The following is an 11,379-nucleotide window of genomic DNA, read 5'->3' on the forward strand; positions in this document are numbered from 1 at the left end:
CTGGATGAAGTTTATACTAAATCAAGGACTTCTCAGTTCCTTGGTCCCTGCCAGCAAGAGAGCTGGGGGGGCACGGGAAACTGGGAGGGGACACAGCCAGCACAAGTGACCCAAACTAGCCAAAGGGATATTCCATACCATATGACGTCATGCTGGGTATATGCAATATGGGGGAAGAAGAAGGAAGCGGAGGACATTTGGCATTACGGCGTTTGTCTTCCTGAGTAACTGTTACATGTGATGGAGCCTGTCTTTCCTGGGGATGGCTGAACTCCTGCCTGCCCATGGGAAGTGGTGAATGAATTCCTTGCTTTGCTTTGCTTGTGTGAGCGGCTTTTGCTTTACCTATTAAACTGTCTCAACCCTTGAGTTTTACATTCCTTTCTGACTCTCCTCCCCATCCCTCTGGGTGAGAGGGAGTGAGCGAGCGGCTGCGTGGGGCTTGGTTACCAGCCGGGGTTAAACCACGACAAGGTTACAGTGTTGTTTCCAGGCAAACTGTTCTGGAAATCTGTACCTTTCTTCTTTATTTGTTTTAATGTCACTCAGAGAATGAAAATGTATGTAAACAAGTCATCCATGAAATTCCATGCATTGGTGTCATAACTCTGAGGCCTTTGAATCTTCATATTTGAACAGATCACAGCTCAGTTGTCTAACTTGATTGAGCACAGATGTCTATGATGTCACTAAGTTCTTTGGAAGATGGGGTATATTATTGCAGTAATAATAATGAATATGTTTCTGGTTTCTATGTGCTCCTGAGACCAAATTCCCTGTGTCATCTGGGATGCTTTTTGCAGATAAGAACAAGTTAATACAGTTCTGCTAGCAGTTGAAGTCAGATTCAGCCCCAAAAGCAATAAACAAAATTAATATAATTAGATAGTTTGTTGTGGATGTGAATAGTTTACATGAATTCAATAATAGATCAAACTAATTCATGGAAGAAGAACCTATTCAGAGCTGTTAACTGTAAAGCTCAGGAAATCCCTGATGGAGGTGAAAAGTATGCTGCTATTCATTCCCTGTTCATATGCTTTTTTCCTATATAGCTGTTATTATCACTTATATAAACAGGAAAAATTAGATCACCTTTAGTCTGATTCATTAGGGTTGTTTATATATTCTTACATATATTTTGAATATTATCTATATTTTGAAGAAAGCAATAGCAATTCATAGAGTGTAAAAAGTATTTTACTCATGCTGGTAAAGGCACAGACCTTCCAATCTAATGAAAACCATACAAGGACTCTTAGAAGACTGTAATACTCAGTAGCACATACTTTCAATACAACAGGAGTAATACGAAAATCAATAGCAAAAGACCTTTGCATTTCAGTGCAGACTCAAGTCAGTACTGACCAATAATACTAATGGGGAAAAAAAAAATCCAAAATGTCACTAGTAGAGAGATAATGTAAGTCCATAGCCACATACAATTTTTAAATTCCAAAGAGTCATTTCTTGCATTGGGTAAGCCCTTTAGTTCTTCATCACCGTTTTCGGTATATGAAAATACTCCACTGACAGCATTCATAGCTGACATAGACAATACTTAACCTGTTGAAATTCTACTCTGTCCTGCTCCCAAGGGGTTTGAAAGATTGCTTGCCCACTGCTGTGAAAATTCAAATGTCACTACAAAAATCAGAGCTCACTCTCTGTTGTTTAAAGTTCTGTCACAGCTCCTCATATATCGGCACTTCCTGAATTAACCACAAAAACAGATACAGAGATTCCTGTTTAAGTAACTAGGGAAACACTCCTGGATCCTTCTCCCTCCCTCTCCCTCTGGCACTATTATCTGAACAGATGTGGACTTTATTTGGGGGCAGCCATATTCCTTACCCCATACTGTGACTACAGCTTATATTAAATTCCTTCCTTATCTCTGGAATGCCAGTTGTAGCTTTATGCCAGAGTCACCTTAAAGATAAGAGAGTGAGTGTTAATTAAAGCAGTAAAACAATAATTTATAACCCCTGTCCAGTCCAATAAATACTGATGTGGTCATATGTTGTTTTAAAATACACCTTAACAAACGTATTTAAAACAAAGAACAGTTAAGTTTAATTTAAAAGATAACAGGTTAGGAATATATATCAATGCACAAAACCATCATTAGATTGCTGTTCTGCAGAATCTATAGTGTTTTCAGAGACAGTTATTGCCCAGAAGTTTAATAATCCAGCTGCAATTTATATATGTTAACCAACCTCTCAGACTTTTAAATTCAACATTTTTTAAATCAGATCTTAAATGTCTCCTGAAACTCCTGGTAAATAGACACGATTCCTTAAAGCGGTGCAATTACATGTCAGTGTTCATAAAAACTAACTGTTCATTTCTCCTTCTCCTGACTCAAGAAGAGCCTGGAAATATACATTCTAGTGCCCAAAATCTAGAAGGGCAGGAAAAAGAGCCCAGAGCATCTTGTCTTTACAACTGATGATATTTAAAAGAACCCCATGATCTGGGGAGCTTGGCTTATATTTATTAATAGTTGGGATGAAGAAAATCACAAGTCTTTCTGGGGTTTGTATATTAATATTATTTCTATAAAATGAAGGTGCGACATATACCTGTAATATACCTTGTTCAGGTAGGTAATAGCTATAAAGATGTAAATGTTTTAGCTCAATCTAGGGAGTAGAAAATGCAGTTGTAGCATTTGAAACCTGATTGCTAGTACATGCCAAGGATATGTGGGTTATTACTACTACTCCCCATTGATTACATTACAAAAGGATGCCAGTACATGCTGTCATCGTATCTTTGTTTTGTTGTAGGGAATACAACCTCATGTATATTAATTAAGTGCCTGTACTTCTTGTCCAACCTAGGTGAGGGAGCAAAGGTCTCTGCATGTATGAATGCAAATGTCTTGATGGGTTTGGGAGGAAATCTTTCTAAAACTTAAAAATAATATGTTTATGAGCGTGAAATTCCATCCTGATTTTTACTGTAAATCATCTTCGAATTTTAATTCTAAACAAAAACTATCATGATATTCACAAAATCATTCAACAGTGCTAAGGAAAATAGAAGACTGTACAATACAACCACATTTTTCTTCTCAGAAGTCTAGAGAAGTTTCAGTAGCATATATATATATATATCAGAATATCAGAACATAACTTGGGTCTCTCTTTTCTTTTAAAGTTTTAGCACCACTCTGTTCATAACCCTCAACATGAAATAAATTACACACTCCATTGGTCCTTTTTCCTGAGGTAAACACAAACAGATGGATATATGTAAGCCGGGAAAAGAGATTAGTTCTATGGAAGAGACATTAAGAAGACACAAGTTACATCTGTGCGTTTACACAGGGTTTCAACTAACTTTAGCCTTTTTATCTACCCTCCAAACCAAGCTCCAGGAGTCAGAGATCTCTTCAGTCTGAGGATTTCCATCCCACGCAGAGAGGTTGAATCACAATGCAAAGGAGCATTTCTCTCACTGCTGAGTACAGAGGAGGCAGAGTGCCTTACTTTCTTACAGCCAAAGTTAAACGAGATTAAACGTTACTTGACTCCATATACCACAAACAAATATACTAATACTTTAAAAAAAAATGAAAAATTCAAAGATGTCCTTAGTCTACCATATGTAGTATATATACTAGTCAGATATCATAAATCTAGGGCTAACTAATTATTCTTTCCCATGCATTTCAATTCCCTTTGGGAATTCCACAGTTAAAGGGTTTTTTTTGTGGGTTATAGCTCAAAGTTGAGCTTGTTTCTCAGTGATAAACACAGATGTTTCTCATAAACAAAGTCACAGTAATTAAAATTTGAGTACAGATGAGACTTTTCTAGGAAGCTAAAAGCAATTAACAAGGATGGGTTACATTCAAAAGTACTTCACTGTATTTTGAAGGGTTCCAGAGCCCCAGTCCAACAACTGCTGTTGACACCTGCCCAACCAGCTGTTTGAGATCCATCACACCGGGCATGAGTTCTCTGAAAACTGCTCCCTCCCACAGCGCAAGCTGCAGTGCTGCCTCGTGAGCAGCCTCTCCAGTTCTGCTTAGCTGAGGTTGGACTTGGAAGAATTGTGCACCAACTATACCAAGTCTGAATGCTACTGCTTCTGTTTGAGATCCAAAGAAGTCTCATGGGATAGAAACTTAACTGATTTTTCAAAGTGTATGTTATCTAAATAAAAGCCACAATTTCACTTGTTTAGATCCTCAGAAAGTCAATTCTACAACATCGCTACTCCTATTCATCCAGTCTCACATTTTTCATGGAAAACACTCTACCTACCACTTTCTCACACAAGTACAACTTTCTGGCTTAACTATCAATAGTTTCAACAAGCCCTTTCCAGAGGTCTGCTGTTAGGGACACCTTGGATTTTATGATTCACCTACCCAGTTACTTACAGTAATTGCACAAAATAGACCTGCAGGCTTTACAAGGTTTCCAAATCTATTCACTTTCACTTTAGGTAATGTAAGTACATAAGTAAGTATATCACTAAGCACCTGCAATGACTTCCTTGCATCTTCTTCTTACTTGCTTGAGTAGGCTTTGTGTTTAGGTGTAAATCCACTAAGGTCCTTCGTTCTTCCATGCATCCTGCCTCTTGACTGCAGTTGTGTGGTGCGTTGGTTGTCATGTTGGTTTCTCCACAATTACACTCTACTATTCTGTTCAGCTATATTAGGGGTTAACAACTCACTCACTGCTACCTTAAAATGTCTTGGCATAGATTGATTTTTAAGGTATTGTTTCTGGTCTAATTTGGAAAGAGGACATGGAACCTCTAGGAACGAGAGGTGTGTATCACAGAAAGCACAGAGCATAGGGAAAGTACCTAAACACCTGTACTGGTTCTGACGGGGGTGGAGTTAGCTTTCTTTATAGTAGCCCATATGGTGCTATGTTTTAAATTTGTGACCAATACAGTGTTGATAACACAGCAGTGTTTCAGGTGTTGTTGAGCAGTGCTTGCACTGTGTCAAAGCCTTCTCCATTTCCCGTCCTACCCCAGCAGTGTGTAGGCTAGGGGTGGATAGGAGGCTGGACAGAGACACAGCTGGAAAAACTGACCCAAATTGGCCAAAGAGATATTACGCACCATATGACACTATACTTGGCAATAAAAGTGGGGCCATTTGGGGTGTAGTTATTCCAAGTAGCTGTTGTTCAGAAACTGGCTATCAGTCAGCTGGTGAGAGGTGGTGAGTTACGGCCTTTGCATTAGTTGGGGTTTTTTTACTTTATTTTGTTTTTCTTTCTTATCTTATTAAACTGTCTTAATCTTGATTCATGAATTTTTCTTGCTTTTACCCTTCTAATTGTCTCCCACATCCAGCTGCAGGGGAGTGAGCAAACAACTGTGTGGGCGCTCAGCTGCTAGCCAGGATCATCCCACCACAACACCAAAGAAAAAAAATATTGAAGCCCCACTCACCCTCAGTGCTTTATTTTCTGTCAAATTTGGTGAGTTCTTTTCTCTGTGCTATCAGTTTTCCTGCTCATACCATAAAGGGTGCCAAAGCATTTTACCGCAGGTCTTGGTTCTATGGTGAACCAAAAAGTTTGGGTTTGTTCTGATGCCTAAATACACCGGGGCATCAAGTCCCATCTGCACACACTCTACATTAAAAAGATGGGAAATAAGTGCTGGAATTGTTTACTCAAGCCTTATAAAATGCCCTCTCCCAGTACATTAACATCTATGTATTTGTGATACGCGTACAGTAACCTATAATTTTATATTTTCCTTTTGCATAATTATTTACTGATGATGGTATTTCACCCATTATGCTATGTAGTAACACATAAAGTTGAGTTATAAAATTACCAGCTGGCTGAAAGCTAATGTTGCTATAGTGACATTTCTATTACAAATCCTATTATTGTAAAAAATGATGCATATGGAAAACTTTCCATTAGCCTGCATGAAGATTACAGTTGTAACATGCCTACAGTTCTCCAAATACACATCTGAGGACAAAAAAAGTCATTTCTAATACCCTAAGGTTCACTTTTTAATTCAAGTAACTCTTGACATACAGGCCAATCCTTACAGACCAGTGACTCATCAAAATAACAAAATCCCTGCTCTTGACGCATGTTCCACGTGACACAGTGAGGACACACATGGGAGAGGTGGCTTGAGGCTGTCCTTTGCACAGATTAAAAGCTTGGGAAGAATTTTTTATTTCTTGTATGCACAGCTTGGAAAATTGGTGTCTTTCCCCAAAATTTTCAGTGGTGTAAGCAGTCCAATAGAACCTGACCTCTTATCAAGCTGATATATTTCTGCTGTTAGAGCCATTCAAACATGTGCAGGCTTCTTTTACAGCATCGCCAGATATTGCAGCTGACACTGGATCTTTGCAACACTTTGTGGCTGTGCCCGAGGTAGCTGTCATAATTAGCATTAAAGTGAGATGAACAGTTCTGCAAGAAAAGAGCCAAAAGTAATCCAAAAATCCAAAATTATTTCTAACCTGCCATTAACAAATTTATTAGGAAATTCTAACAGTGGAATTAACTTCCTTTAAATAAACTTTGTATTCTTTAGCAATCTGAGATCAGTTAGAGGAATAAGAAAGCAGGACTGGAATTATCACAACTATCCCTGAAGGAAAATGTCCAAGTTGAACTTTTCAACTGTTAAGTATTAGTCACAAATAATGTTGTCTAATTCTGCCCAGCTGGAAGACAGCTAAGTACGTCTTTGCTAATACTGTTCACTAAAGTTTTGTGGGGTTTTTCCTATGTAGCATTTAATATTAATCATATCTTCCATAAAAGGTATTTTAAGCCCTACCCTCAATTAAAGACCTAGAGAAGATCGATTCAAACAAAAAGTGCTCGCAGGACTTGCAAAATGGGGCCTTGTAAAATCATAAAGAAATCAGACAGATCTGATTGTTATACTGAGGAAAACAAAAAGGTCCGGAGTGCCTAGGTACTGCCACAGGGCTCTTCTAAAAGGGTCCTTATGATCAGATTTAGTTAGTTAGTCACTAGTGTAGTCTTGGCATCAGAGAGAAGCTGGACAACATTTAAGGGTTCATCCAAAAAACAGTTTGCCTGGAGATCCCAAACCAGAGCAGAATGAATCAGAAAGACTATGGTTTTTTACTGCTGGCAGAGTGGGATGGAGGCAGGAGGGCCAGCCTTGCACTCTGGTACTCTGCAGCTGCTGCAAGCCCCAGTGAAATGGGGCTCCTTGATGCCACCTTTGCAACAGCACATGGCTCCATTTATTAACTAGGAGGTCTGTGCTCATAATACAAAAATTAATGCACAGAAGAGTTTCCTAAAAGTAGAAATAAGTTCTAAACATAGACCCATTTCAAACAAAGAAACTGCAGGATTTGAAACACTGAGAAAATGAGTGGTCAAATAACACCTTAGGCAGAAGGGCCTGTGCTGCTCCAACAAAACCATGGAAAATTAGAATGAAATGGAAGTGACCTTTTAGATATGAATCCCATCATCTGCTGATTCTGTGATACATGTAATTTGGATGTCAAACTCACAATATTCTCCATTCCTCTTGACTTAAGCTTTGGTGGGAAAAAAAAAGGGGGGGGGGGGGGGGGGGGAGGGGGGGGGAAGGAAAGGAAAAAAATAAAAAAGAGGAGAGTGAAATTTAAGTCAATTTTTACCAATATGCCCATCTGCGTTTAATTAGACCACACTGCTATATCATTTCAGCACTTCTCTGCTTTTCTTCCTCCTTGCTGTCCTGTGTCAGGGTCCCCATTCCTCTCTTCCTTTCTGTAGCACCCATTTCATTGAACTCCAGTGCTCACTTTCTTCCTCAGATGCTTTGCTGTCAGTGGACTGGGACCCTTTATGAACTTGTCACTTCAAGAGCATGTCATCTGCTTGTTACCATTTTTCGAAAAAGCACATGACAGCCACTTTCTCTTAATGACTATTATTACTGCTTCTTTGTGGGCTTTTGTAAAGCAGTGTTCTCGTACCTAAATACCATTAGGTTAAACAAGACAAGCATAAGAAATTAATACAAGAACTGAATGCCATTTGCAGACAGGAGTGAGCCAAGACAAGGTATTCATAACACTACCTTGCTTTAAAAGAGGGTTTAAAAGAGCACTGTTTGAATGTAAGAAAAGGAAGGCTACAGAAACAAATTGTGAAATATAACTCTTCCAAGTAATCAAAATAAAATATTTTCAGGCTTTAATCAATTCACTTTCCAATGGAGATGCTAATTATCACTAACTTTTCTTTCTATATCTCATTTTAAATTAAAGAGTTATCATCAAACACCCAAAGCCTAAATTCCTACGAGATCAAAACCTCAAGCTAATGTGAGGATCTGGCCTGTCCTTTTAAGCCAGCATTATGGAGAACTTTTTGCATTTTTCACTTACAGACCTTGTGAGCAATCAGTGTATCATGGACAATTCTGGTACTGGCAAAGCAGATACCCTGCTCTCTTCATATGTTCCCAAAGCTTTTATCATGCAATTGCTAGTTCACAATCTTCTATTAAGTGAATCTTACTGGTTTGTCTGACCTGTGTAACTTTAAACCGAGAGGTAACTTGCGTTTGGGAACATGTATGTGTGCATGCCATTACCTAGCATGCCCTTTCAGCTCATGGCCATAACCGTTTTCCAGCAGTGCTCATGTTGTCACAGAAAGCTGAAAAACATACTTGTAAAAATATGTGCAGAATCAAAAAAAGAGATTATGTCTAAAAAGTGTTAGCTAATTCAGTCCTTTTTTAAAAAGTTTCGTTACACGGATACATACAACTACCTCCAAAAATAACACATATGACGAATATACATCTGGGATAGAACACTGGGCAAGAGGAGCTGAATCTAAACACTTAATGCATCCCAGCTTGGCAGGTAGCACTTGCCAGTTCTACAGGCTGTTCAGAGTCTCCTGTCTTATTCTTGAGATGTATTTCCTCACACTCCTCTTTTTATGGACAAAATGACCTTGTCCTGCTTTCAGTCTTTTCCACTACCACAAACAGATATTCATCCACTTCATTTTTCCATTCCATATTAACAACATGCAGGTCAGATCTTTCTGACCATTGGAATGGGGTATATTAAGAACAACAACATACAAGTTCAGTCTGGCTTTGTCCTGCTATTCTTTGATAAAATATTCAGACCTGACAGTTTTTTATGGAGAGAATATCCGTCATAGTTATGGGTATTCCACTACTGACACAACTGCCATTATTTTCCCATAAAATGATGAAGCCATCTGGAATAACAAGGAAATAAACAGAAAGTGCTTCAGATGGAGAAATATATTTTTCTAATCATCAGTTTTGCACCCAAAAGCATGTTGGGGGCCAGGATTTATATTTTTTTGTTGAAAAGGTAGCGGGGGGTGGGGGGTGAGGTAAAATACTTGTAGCATGAAAATTTCCAGTTTGTAACATTTACTTCTGATTATTTGCTTAAAGTATGTTTATCTCATTTTTTTTAAAGGCTGATAAAGATTGTCCTGATGGAAAAAACATTGAAAAATTTCTCTCTAATTTAAATTAGAGATTTATTAGAGCTGTTGATTTATTACAACACAATAGTCAAAATGTTGTTTCATTGCACGTTTTCAAACTCTGCAGTGATCACTACACAAATCAGCAAACACATGAAGAAATAAATTTTGTCATCATTAAAAGCCATCTTATTTCTAGCTGTATAATTTCCCGATTTATTCAGCAAACCATACTGAATTATTTGAGGTGTCTGAATTTTTTTTTGTTAATGCTGGGGTTTAGCCAAATATTTCCTAGGGTTTTGATTAATTTGCTAAATGAAGTGCTTCCCTTTTCCTTGGGAAAATCCACATTTATTGAAAAGCTTAAGAACATGAAAGTTTTTGCTAAATCACTAAAGTCTTTGATATCCCTGTGACAACATTTCCAAACTTGTATTTTTGCATTTTTACTGTATTTATACAGATATGACTTGGACAAGCATACCCTTTGCTGGGTAAAATATTGGCTGGATGGCCAGGCACAAAAAGTGGTGGTGAGTGGAGTTAGATCTAGTGGCAGCCAGCCACAACTGGTGTTGCCCAGGGCTCAGTACTGGGGCCAGTCCTGTTTAATATCTTTATCAATGATCTGGATGAGGGGATTGAGTGCACCTTCAGTAAGTTTGCAGGAGACACCAAGCTGGGCAGGAGTGCTGACCTGCTGGAGGGCAGGAAGGCTCTGCAGAGGGATCTGGACAGGCTGGATCAATCAACCAAGCCAATTATATGAGGTTCAACAAGGAGAAGTGCCGGGTCCTGCCCCTGGGTCACAGCAGCCCCACGCAGCGCTACAGGCCTGGGGCAGAGCGGCTGGGAAGTGCCTGGAGAAAAGGAGCTGGGGGTGCTGGCTGACAGCTACCTGAACATGAGCCAGCAGTGTGCCCAGGTGGCCAACAGCATCCTGGCTTGTACCAGATGATAGTGTGGCCACCAGGACTAGGAAAGTGATCATCCCTCTGTACTTGGCACTGGTGAGGCTGTACCTCAAATACTCTTGTTCAGTGTTGCGCCCCTCACTGCAAGAGGGACATTGAGGTGCTGGAGTGTGTCTGAAGAAGGTCAGTGAAACTGGTGAGAGGTCTGGAGCACAAGTCTTCTGAGAAGCAGCTGAGGGAACTGGGGTTGTTTAGCCTGGAGAAAAGGAGGCTCAGGGGAGACCTTACTGCTTTCCTCTGCTACCTGGAAGGAGGTTGTAGTGAGGTGTGTTGTCGGTCTCTTTTCCCAAGTAACAAGTGATAGGATGAAAGGAAATGGCCTCAAGTTGTGCCAGAGGAGGTTTAGATTGGACATTAGGAAAAAATTAATTGAGTGAAAGGGTTTCAAGCATTGAAACAGGCTGCCCAGGTTGAGTCACCATCCCTGGAGGTATTAAAAAAACATGTAGATGTGGTGCTTAGGGACATACTTTAGTGGTGGACTTTGCAGTGCTAGGTTAACGTTGGACTTGATGATCTTAAAGGTCTTTGGTAACCAAAATTATTCTGATTCTATTCTATGTTTTATTTTAGTACAACTTGACAGTGATCACCATATTTCTGAAGTACTATACTGACGCAAGAGTTGCTTTATTGAGTATTTATCCAATTAATTGAGTTCAAACTCTGATTTTTTTCACCTGAGCAGTTCACTTGAATTGGAGCCATGAAGGTTTATGTCTGATGCATAAACAAAATATTTTCAGCTCCTCTAGGACAAAATGCAAGAGTTTTGCTTTGTGATGATGACTATGATATTCTAATTTATAATGTTTTAGAAAAACAAGCAACAAAGTATGATACATCAGAAATAAATGAAACAACGTAAAATATATGTACCTGCCATACAATACCAGCATAGTCCCAGTCATACAATACCAGCA

The sequence above is a fragment of the Falco punctatus genome (genome assembly GCF_963210335.1).
Source record: "Falco punctatus genome assembly, chromosome: 2".
Taxonomy (NCBI): domain Eukaryota; kingdom Metazoa; phylum Chordata; class Aves; order Falconiformes; family Falconidae; genus Falco; species Falco punctatus.